The following is a 10,806-nucleotide window of genomic DNA, read 5'->3' on the forward strand; positions in this document are numbered from 1 at the left end:
ACAGTCAAAACTCCACTGAGTGAGCAACAAGGGATTGGATAAGATTTGGGATAACCACATCCAAGAACACTAAGACATTATAAATTATCCTTTTTAATTTGGTCATTGAGAAATATTCATAATGTAATCTTAAGTGAAAAGTGTGGTCATCAAAACAGAAGATCACACTCACCCACACACAATTTTTTTTTTAAGGCAAGGAAATGTTCTGACAGGTTAACCCTGGATTTCTCTGGGCAGTGGGACTGTGAGTGCTTTTTATTCTCATTCTCTTCCTTACATGTCTCTGCATTTCCAAATTCCCTGCAGTACTGAGTGTTTACAAGGCCTTCTGTGAGCCACCCTCCTGTACCTGAGTCTCGTGGGAGACTCGGGACGAGGCTGTGCTCCGAGCTCCAGAGCTCCGTGAGGCAGTCCCCGCCCCACCATGAGCTTCACTGTGACCTGGCCCCACCAGTGATCCCAGGGCCTCTCCCTCCACAGGAGGGAAGATAACTCTGACCCTTGACCTATAGGACTTCCTCCTTCATGCTCACATGCAAAACAAAGCAAGCAGACAAATGCAAGGGCAACAGCAAATTAATGGTAACAAAGCTGGAAATGTTGCCAAGAGTTCCCTCCCAACTGAGCCCTAAAATTATCTGAGATCTGAGGGGTAGCAGCCTGGGCCAGCAGTAGAGTTGGACTAGCAGCTGGAAGGAGCTTCCCTTCTGCCACCAGCCAAGCCAGGCACCCAGACTCTGCACGCACGGAGGCACGAGGGCTGTGCCACAAGAAGCTGATGCCGGGCACACACCCCAGGCAGAACCTGAAGGATTGCATCTAAGCCTTCCTTCCTACTTTAAGATCCATGTGGGTGCCCCGAAGGGCTGGACTCGAAGGAGAGTTCCTTCCTGTTTATTTATTTGTTTGTTTATTTTTTTAAGTAGGCTCCATGCCCAATGTGGGTATTGAACTCATGACCCTGAGATCAAGAGTCACATGCTCTACCAACTGAGCCAGCCAAGTGCCCCCCTCTTCCTGCTTTTCTATTTTATTTTAATTTTTTAAAAGATTTTATGTATTTTATTTTAGGGAGAGCACGCGCACAAGTTGGGGGAGGGGCAGAAAGAGAGGGAGTGAATCTCAAGCAGACCCCAGGCTGAGCACAGAGCCCCACACGGGGCTTGGTCCCACTACCCCTAGTTCACCAGCAGAGCCAAAACCAAGGGTTGGACATTCAATGGACTGAGCCACCCAGGGACTCCCCTTCCTGCTTTTTAAAAATTACACTTTTTATTGTGAAATCACTACAGACATACCTTCAATTCTAAGAAGCACTACAGAGAGATCCCCGTCTACCATTTTCTGTTTCCCCAGGAGTAATGCCTTGCAAAACCATAGTGCAGTATCATCTGGGGTACTGATGTATCGACACTGATACAAGCCACTGGTCCTGCTCAGTTTTCCCCAAATTTATATCTGCTCACTTGTGCATGCGTGTGCCTTTAGCTGCCTGGGTTCTGTCACAAGCGTAGGTTCATATGTCCACCACCACAGTCAAGATACACACACCCGTCACCACCAGGGTCCCTTCTTTTATAACCACACCCACCTTCCCCCAACAGCTCATCCATTCCTGTTCTGTAATTTCCCATTTCAAAAATGTTATATAAATGGAGTCATACAGTGTATAGCCTTCTGGGATTGGCTTTTCTCACCCAGTGTGATTCTCTGGAGGTCCATTCAAGTTGTTGTGCATTTCAATAGTTCATTTTTTTTTTAATCGCTCAGTAGTATTTTGTTTAATGAGATTTTACAAGAAGTTTTAAAGTTTTTTTTAAAGATTTTATTTATTTATTTGACAGACAGAGATCACAAATAGGCAGAGAGGCAGGCAGAGAGAGAAGAGGAAGCAGCTTCCCCACTGAGCAGAGAGCCTGATGAGGGGCTTGATCCCAGGACTCTGGGATCATGACCTGAGCCGAAGGCAGAGGCTTTAAGCCACTGAGCCACCCAGGTGCCCCAAGAAGTTTTAAAGGCCAATTGTTAACCTTTCAGATGTCGGGAGAACTGCCCTGCTGAAAAGTCTGTGGCACTCAAACACAAAGAAATGCTATGTATCTCCAAAATCTTAAAAACCCTATAAAATGATACTTGCTTATTGTGCCTTTCTTAGGAAACTAACTTAATCCTGATTATGCAAAGCGTCAGCTAAACTTACCACCTCTTATTTTACCATAATTAAATAATCTCTCCCCAAATATACTGAAAGGTACAAAAGTCATCTTTATTATTTCTCTTTAAAGTTATTTATACACAGAATATAACTCACATCTCATTTTTATTTCCCTTTTCCCCTCGGCGAAAATACTGTTCGTTTGTCTCTTATAGTGGCTTGTTTTTTTATTGTGGTACTGCTGTAATATATGATCTTTAGTTTATTAGTTTATGCCTTGTATTAAATTATGTTCATATCAGATTTGCAAGAAAAATGTGTTTTCATTTTACTTGGGAACTTGGGTGGACTTAATTTGGGGAAGTTGATTTTCAAGAAGGACATTAGTCTGAAAGGTAAAGGGTCAGAGGGCAAAACAGAGAGAAGCACCCGAACACCTGGCCTCACCCTCACTGAAGATTCAGGGTACCTGGAGACATTGTTTCCATCAAGGTAGAGAAGCATGGTCAGGACAACTCCACAGAAGGCCTGTCAGTTGTAGGGACCCCCGCCCAGGGAGGGCTGGGCATGGACCCAAAGCCCACAGGGACTCTCCAAGTACCCCGCAAGCCTCAACCTTCTCCCAGAATCTGTTCACTCAGTGTCTTCTCCAGAGGTATAGGCGTAGCTGGTCACTGCCCTGTCTCCACTCTGGGGGCCTCTGTTCAGATTCTGGCTCAGCCCCACTCTGCACCCGAGGATTGAGAAACTAACAGCCTCTGCCTCTTGGAGTGAGGTACCCATAGATCTCATCCAGCTTGTAGACTGGTTGTGTGTGACTTAGGGGCCCACTTCTCAGCTAGTGTGCTCTGCTGGGGGTTGAGGGTTAGACGGGAGGAGTCAAGGCCCCTTCAAGAAGCAAAGGCCCCGTTGACAGGGCTGTGGATTTCCAGGCCAGCAACACTGCCAATGCAGTGTCGCATTGGTGAGTGTCACCACACTGATAAACATTCTCATCAGTGTTGCCCGGCAGGTAGGGAGACTGAGGCAGAAGAGAGGTGCACAGTGAGGTGGTGGCCCCAGAGGCCTATAGTCAATATCTACTGTTTCAATCACAAATACTGATGAAGTTCCTGGGAGCAGGGAGTTTACTGTGGCTCTGTCCTCTAGGGCTGGCCTCAGGGGTAATGCATGCTCAGTAAATGCTGCTAAACGAGTAAACAGATAAACGCTGGACTCCACCCATAGTTCCACTCCTGCCTATACACACCCAACAGAAATGAGGGCACGTGACCCCAGCAGCCCACAATGCCTAGAGTGTGTGACTCACAGCAGTCGAAGTGGAAACAACCCAGAAGTCCACTGGCACTAGATCAGGTAAGCGAACTGGGACATGCCCGCACAGTGGAATACCATACAACGATGGGATAAGACGAACCACACGGTAGATGACCACACAGATGAATCGCAAAGGCACAATCCCACGTGAAAGAAGTCAGGCTCAAAGTGTTTATGTGACAAATCCATTTAGCGAGGTCCAGAGCAAGCAACACTACCTGACAGTCATGGGGGTCAGAACATAGGTTCCCTCTGGGGGTGGGAGTCACTGGACAGGTAACTAGAGGAGGCTTTCAGGGGCTGCACATGCCCACTATGATAGGGAGGGATGACAGATGTATACATATGTTAAAATTCAGTAAGCTTTCTGTTTAAGAGTTGTGTCCTTCACTGTATATAACTTATACCTAAATTTCAAGTAGTTGTGGGGTTCAGGGGCCTCACACCCAGAAACCTTAAATACAGGAGGAAATGATGGTATCCTACGAAAGGGGTCTTGGGAAATCTTGCTCAGGTTTTCCGGTGCTGTTCTTATTTAACTGGGTCTTAGATTTGTGGGCCAAAAGCTTGTAAGCAGTAGCCTTCTGGTGTCCCTTGCTCACAGGCTAGGGAAAAGGTGATGAATGTCACCTGAGAGTCCTGCGAGGCCCCCCTCTCCAGCGAAGACCTGGGGCCTGCCAGGATGCCGCAGACTCGGCCACAAAGAGTCTCACTGGCAACATGTGCCAGGACGAGTGGGTGCTTAGCCCTTCTGAGGAGGATCCTGGCTAGAGTGGGGTGTTTGAGGCTAAAATCAAAGCAACCAGAAAAGCTTCAATTAGAGCTTTCTGAAGAGGACGTGAAACTTTCCTCAGAAGGTGCATACTGAGGCTAACTTCTGTGTCTCCATAAATATCACACATGGAAGTCTTCCCCTTCATGTCACAAAAGAGGCCAGAGACCACAGAGCCCAGAGCGATAAGACAGGTGTCCATGAGATCCACGTGCAGCAAGCCAGAGAATGAGCTTGTGTGGAGAGTCCTCTACCAGCTAACTCTGCATGAAAACTGTTCCGTGTGTCAACTAACAGATGAATGACAAACATGCTTTCTACATACAGTGGAATATTATTGAGTCACAAGAAAGAATGCAGTCTTATCTGTGCTATAATGCGATGGACCTTGAAATCATTCTGCTCAGTGAGAGAAATCAAACACAAAGGGACACATCTTGTGTGATTCCATTTAGTGAAATGTCCAGAACAGGCAAACCCATAGAGACAGAAAGTAGTTTAGTGGCTGCCAGGGGCTCCAGGGAGTAGGAATGAGGAGTAACTGCTTAATGGGTATGAGGTCTCCTTCTGGGATGATGGAAATATTTTGGAATTAGATAGAGATCATGGTTATACAACATTATGAATGTCCTAATTGTCCTAAACTGTTCACTTTAAAATGGCATATTTTGTGTTATGAGAACTTCACCTCAGTGTACAAAAAAACCCTGTTTTAAAAAAATCTTTACATATTCAGCTATTTGTTCTTTCACTGAATCAATTCATTCACTCAGTCCAGACCTGGGTACTTTTTGTGTGCCAGCTGTGTGCCCAGAGCAGGTACTAAACTTATAATTCAGCATGGTGGCTCTCAACCTGTTGAGATGTTTAAAATACAGAGGCCTGGGTTGCGATCCTGGAAATTCTAATTCATTAGGCTGAGATGTGGCCTTGGCATCTCTATATTTTCAACACCCACAGGGGTTCTGACAACCAGCCCGGTCTGTAAGTGGATGAGACAACCTTGAACCACACACATAAAAAGCCCGACTTGGGTTTGGAAACACTTTCAGCAAAAGCAGGCATGCTGCACTCTGAAAATGAGGCTGAGTTCCTGGGCTTCACGCTACAGACATTTAGTTTCTTCTTCCCTCTGGGGTCTGGCCCGTCCAGTCTGGATTGGTGTCATGCTTGCCTCTAACCACTTGGTGGCAGGAGTAAAATAGGGTTGACTTCCCGCTGAGTTGGCTAGGAGATGTAGATCTACTTCTCCAGTGTCTTCCAGGAGCATGTAAAATGGAAAATCAACCTTGAATAGAAGAAAATGAGGAATGATAGTCTCGAAGAATAAGTAGTTGAGTCCTGAAGAAATTTAGCAGGCCAAACATTTATTTCTGAAGTAGCAGTGCGGTCCTGGATTAGATACCCTGGATTGTGGAGCTCTAAATCTGGGCAGATTAACAGAGGAGGTGACATCTGAACTGAGTTGACTAAAAGATGACATGCAGAAACAAATGGCAAGATGAAAAAAAAAAGTGAGACAGAAATGAAGTACTGATGTGTATTACATGATCAGACTTTGGAAACATCATGCCTAGTGAAAGGAGCTAGTCACCAAAGAACACACACGGCGTTGAGTCCACTCACTGGGCCCAGACAAAGAAAGCGGATCAGTGGTCGCCAGGGGCTGGGGGACCTAGGGGTTATGGGTGGTGACCACTAGTGCATACGGGGTTTCTGTTCGAGATCATGACAATGTGCTAGAGTAAGACAGGAGGAATTTAGTGATTCAGCTTCATGAATGTACAGAAATACCTGAATCTCACAGTTTAAGTAAGCAGGTTGCAGAGTTTGTGACTTACATCTCAATAAAATTTTTATAAGCTAATATTTATTGAGCATTTCTGTGTGCCAGAGTGTGCCATATTCTAGTGGGAAACACGCCCAATGTGTGAGATGAAGTAAGGGGACGGTTTGTTAAATGGTAAGAAGTAGTAGAGGTGAAATGAGGGGATACAAGGAATACTTGCACAGGCAGTGATCACAGGGAGGGCAATGAAGACTGGCCTCGCTGAGAAGACAGATTTTTAAGAATTGTGGAATACACAAAACATAAAATTTGCCATCTTGGGGCACCCAGTGGCTCAGTCAGTTAAGCATCTGCCTTCAGCTTAGGTCATGATCCCTGGTCCTGTTGGGATCCCAGTCCTTCTCGCTTGTGTTCTCTCTCTCAGATAAATAAATAAAATCTTTTGTATTTATTTGAGAGAGAGCAAGAGAACGAGAGAGAGAAGGAACAGGGGCAGAGGGAGAGGGAGAAGGAGACCCCTCGCTGGTCAGAGACCTCGATGCAGGGCTTGACCTGAGCCCAACTGACCGAGCGACCCAGGCACCCCTAAATAAACAAAACCTTCAAGAAAATTTAGCATCTTACCTATTTTTAGTTGTAAAGTTCGGTGGTATCACATACATTCATAACGTTATACAACTACAACCATCCACCTCCAGAACTCTTTTCATAAGGTAAAACTGAAGCTATGCCCATTAAACTATACCCTCTCTGCCTCCCCAGCCCCTGGCAACCATTCAACTTTCTGTCTATGATTTGACTCCTCTGGGTACTTACTTACAAGCATTCATATAAGTGGAATCCTATAGTGTTTCTCTTTTTGTGACTGGCTTATGTCACTGAGCAAATTGTCCTCAAGAGTCATCCATTTTGTAGCAGTCATCCAGTTATAGCAGGTGTCAGAACTTCCTTCCTTTTAAAGATGAAAGATATTTCATTGTATGGATGGACCAATTTACTTATCCACTCATCTCTTGATGGCACTTGTGTTGCTTCCTTCTCTTGGCTATTGTGAATAACACAGCTATGAACATGGTTGTGCAAATACCCCTTTGAGATGCTGCTTTTGATTCTTTTGTGTATATAGAAGTGGAATTTCTGGGTCAGATGGTAATTTTAATTTTCTGAGGAACCACCATACAGTTTTCCATGGTGGTTGTACCATTTTACATTTCCACCAACAGTATCATGTGTTTCAATTTCTCCACACCCTCGCCAACATCCTATTTCCTTTTTTTAAATTTAAGTTTATTTTTAATTAATTAATTAGTTAATTAAACTAATCTCTACACCCAATATGGGGCTTGAACTCAGGGCCCTGAGATCAAGAGTCATGTGCTCCACTAACTGAGCCAGCCAGGTGCCCTTCTCTCCTTTTTTTTTTTTTTTTTTTTAAATAGTAGTCATCCTAACGTTTGAGATGGTATCTCCTTGTAGTTTTGACCTGCATTTCCCTGATGGTGAGTGATGGTGAGCATCTTTTTGTATGCTTATGGGCCATCTGCACATCTTTTTTAGACAAATGTTTATTCAAGTTCTTTGCCCATTTTTAAATCAGGTTGTTTGGGGTTTTAGAGTTTCAGAAGTTCTATCTGTTCTGGATATTAATCCCTCCTCAGATATATTTTCTGAGGGTTGCCTTTTTGTTCTATAATATTCTCTTCTGAAGCACAAAATTTTCAATTCCCATGAAGTCTGCTTTCTCTATTTGTTCTTTTGTTGCCTGTGCTTTTGGTGTCCAATCCAAGAATTCATCACCAAACCCAATGCTATGAAGCTTTGACCCTAAACTTTCTTTTAAGAATTTCATTGTTTTAGGTCTTCCATCCCCATCTTTGAACCATTTTGAGTGAATTTTCATATATGGTGTTATATATATGGAGTCCAACTTTATTCTTTTGAATGTGGATGTCCAGTGTCCCCAGCAACATTTCTTGAAAAAAACTGTCCTTTGCCCATTGAATGGTCTTGGCACCCTTGTCAAACATCATTTGACCATATGCACAAGACTATTTCTAGGCTCTTCTCCATTTTATTCCATTGCTCTGTATGTCTCCTTATGCCAGTACACACTATATTGATGACTGTAACTTTTTAGTGAGTTTTGAAATCAGGAAGGATGGGTCTTATGGCTTTGTTCTTCCAAGATTGTTTTGGCTATTTGGGGTCTCTTGAGATTCCATATGAATTATAGGATGAGTTTTTCCATTTTTGCAGAAAACGTCATTGTAAAAAGGATTGCACTGATTCTTTAGAACACTTTGGATAGTATGGCAACTTAACAATTTTAAGTCTTTCAGTTTATGAACGTAAGCTATCCTGCTGTTTATTTATGTCTTCCTTAATTTCTTTCAGCAATGTTTTGTAGTTCTCAATATACTTCTTTGATTCTTTTGATTAAACTAATTTCTAAATATTTTATTATTTTGATTTTATTATAAATGGAATTCTTTGTGTAATTTCCTTTTCAGATTATTCATGGTTAGTGTATAGAAATGCAACTAATTTTTGTGTGCTGACTTTGCATCCTGCTATTTTGCTAATTTCACTTATTAGAATGGTTTTTTTAATGGGAATCTAGAGGACTTTCTACATATAAAGTCATATCATCTGCAAACAGATAATTTTACTTCTCTCTTTCCAATTCAGATGTTTATCAATTTTTCTTATCCAATCGTTATGATTAGAACTTCCAGTATATATTGAGAAGAGGCAGCAAAACTGAACATCCCTGTCTTATTCCAGATCTTAAAGGAAAGCTTTCAGTTTTTCAGTATTGAGTACAATGTTTGCTGTGGGTTTTTCACATATGACTTTTCTTATATCATATTATGAGATAGCTTCTTTCTATTCCTAGACTATAAGGGGTTTTTTTTTCTGTCATGAAGGGTATTGAGCTTTGTCAAATGCCTTTTTGCATCAGTTGAGATGATCATCGTTTTTTTTCTTCATTCTGTAAATGTGATGCATTATACTGATTGATTTTTGTATGTTGAACAATCCTTACATTCCAGGAATAAATCCCTCTTTGTCATGGCATATAATCCTTTTAATGTTTTGCTGAATTTGGTTTGCTAGTATTTTTTATTATTTAAATTCAATTAATTAATATATAACATATTATTGGTTTCAGACCGAGAGTTCAGTGATTCATCAGTCTTAAATAACACCCAGTGCTCATTACATTGGATGTCCCCCTTAATGTCCATCACCCAGTTACCCTATCCCTGATCTGCCTCCCCTCCAGCAGTTTGTTTGTTTCCTACAATTAAGAGCCTCTTATGGGGGCTTCTGAATGGCTCAGTTGGTTGGGCAACTGCCTTCCGCTCAGATCATGATCCTGGAGTCCCAGGATCAAGTCCCGCATCAGGCTCCCTGCTCAATGTGGAGTCTGCTTCTCCCTCTGATCTCTTCCCTCTCATGTTTTCTTTCCTTCTCTCTCTCTCTCTCAAATAAATAAATGGAAAAAATCTTTAAAAAAAAGAGTCTCTTGTGCTCGTTTCGGCAGCACATATACTAAAAAAAGAGTCTCTTATGGTTTGTCTCTGTCTCTGATTTCATCTTGTTTTATTCCCCCCCCCCCTTCCCCTATGCTCCTCTGTTTTGTTTCTTTTTTTTTTTTTTAATATTTTTTATTTATTTGACAGAGAGAAATCACAACTAGGCAGAGAGGCAGGCAGAGACAGAGGAGGAAGCAGGCTCCCCGCGGAGCAGAGAGCCCGATGTGGGGTTCGATCCCAGGACCCTGGGATCACGACCTGAGGCGAAGGCAGAGGCTTTAACCCACTGAGCCACCCAGGCGCCCCCTCTGTTTTGTTTCTTAAATTCCACATATGAGTGAAATCATAGGATAATTATCCGTCTCTGATTGACTTATTTCACTTAGTCTAATATCTTCTAGTTCCAGCCATGTAATTGCAAATGGCAAGGTTTCATTTTTTGATGACTGGGTAATATTCCATCTCTCTCTCTCTCTCTCTCTCTCTCTCTCACACACACACACACACACACACACACCCCATTTTTATCCATTCATCTGTCGATGGACATCTGGTCTCTTTCCATAGTTTGGCTATTGTGGGCACTGCTGCTATAAACATGGGTTGCATGTGCCCCTTTGGATCACTACATATCTATCTCTGGGGTAAGTCCTTAGTATTGCAATTGCTTGGTCATAGGGTAGCTCTATTTTCAACTTTTTGAGGAAAATCCATACTGTTTTCCCGAGTGGCTATAACAGTGCACATTCCCACTAACAGTGTAAGAGGATTCCCCTTTCTCCACATCCTTGCCAGCATCTGTCATTTCCTAATTTGTTAATTTTAGCCATACTGACTGGTGTGAGGTGGTTTTGATTTGTATTTCTCTGATGTGGAGTTATGTTGAGCATCTTTTCATGTGTCTGTTGGCCATTTGTATGTCCTCCTTGGAGAACTGTCTCTTCACTTGTTTTGCCCATTTCTTGATTGGATTATTTGTTCTTTGGGTGTTGAATTTGATAAGTTCTTTGAAGATTTTGGTTACTAGTTCTTCATCTGATAAGACATTTGCAAATATCTTCTCCCATTCTGTCAGTTGCCTTTTGGTTTTGTAAACTGTTTCCTTTGCTATGAAAAAGCTTTTCGGTTTCCTTTGCCTTTAGAGACATGTCTAGCAAGAGGTTGCTTTGGCCAAGGTCACAGAGGTGGCTGCCTGTGTTCTTCTCTAGGATTTTGATGGATTCTTGTCTCG

This window comes from Meles meles, chromosome 21 (genome assembly GCF_922984935.1).
Source record: "Meles meles chromosome 21, mMelMel3.1 paternal haplotype, whole genome shotgun sequence".
In the NCBI taxonomy this organism is placed as follows: Eukaryota; Metazoa; Chordata; class Mammalia; order Carnivora; family Mustelidae; genus Meles; species Meles meles.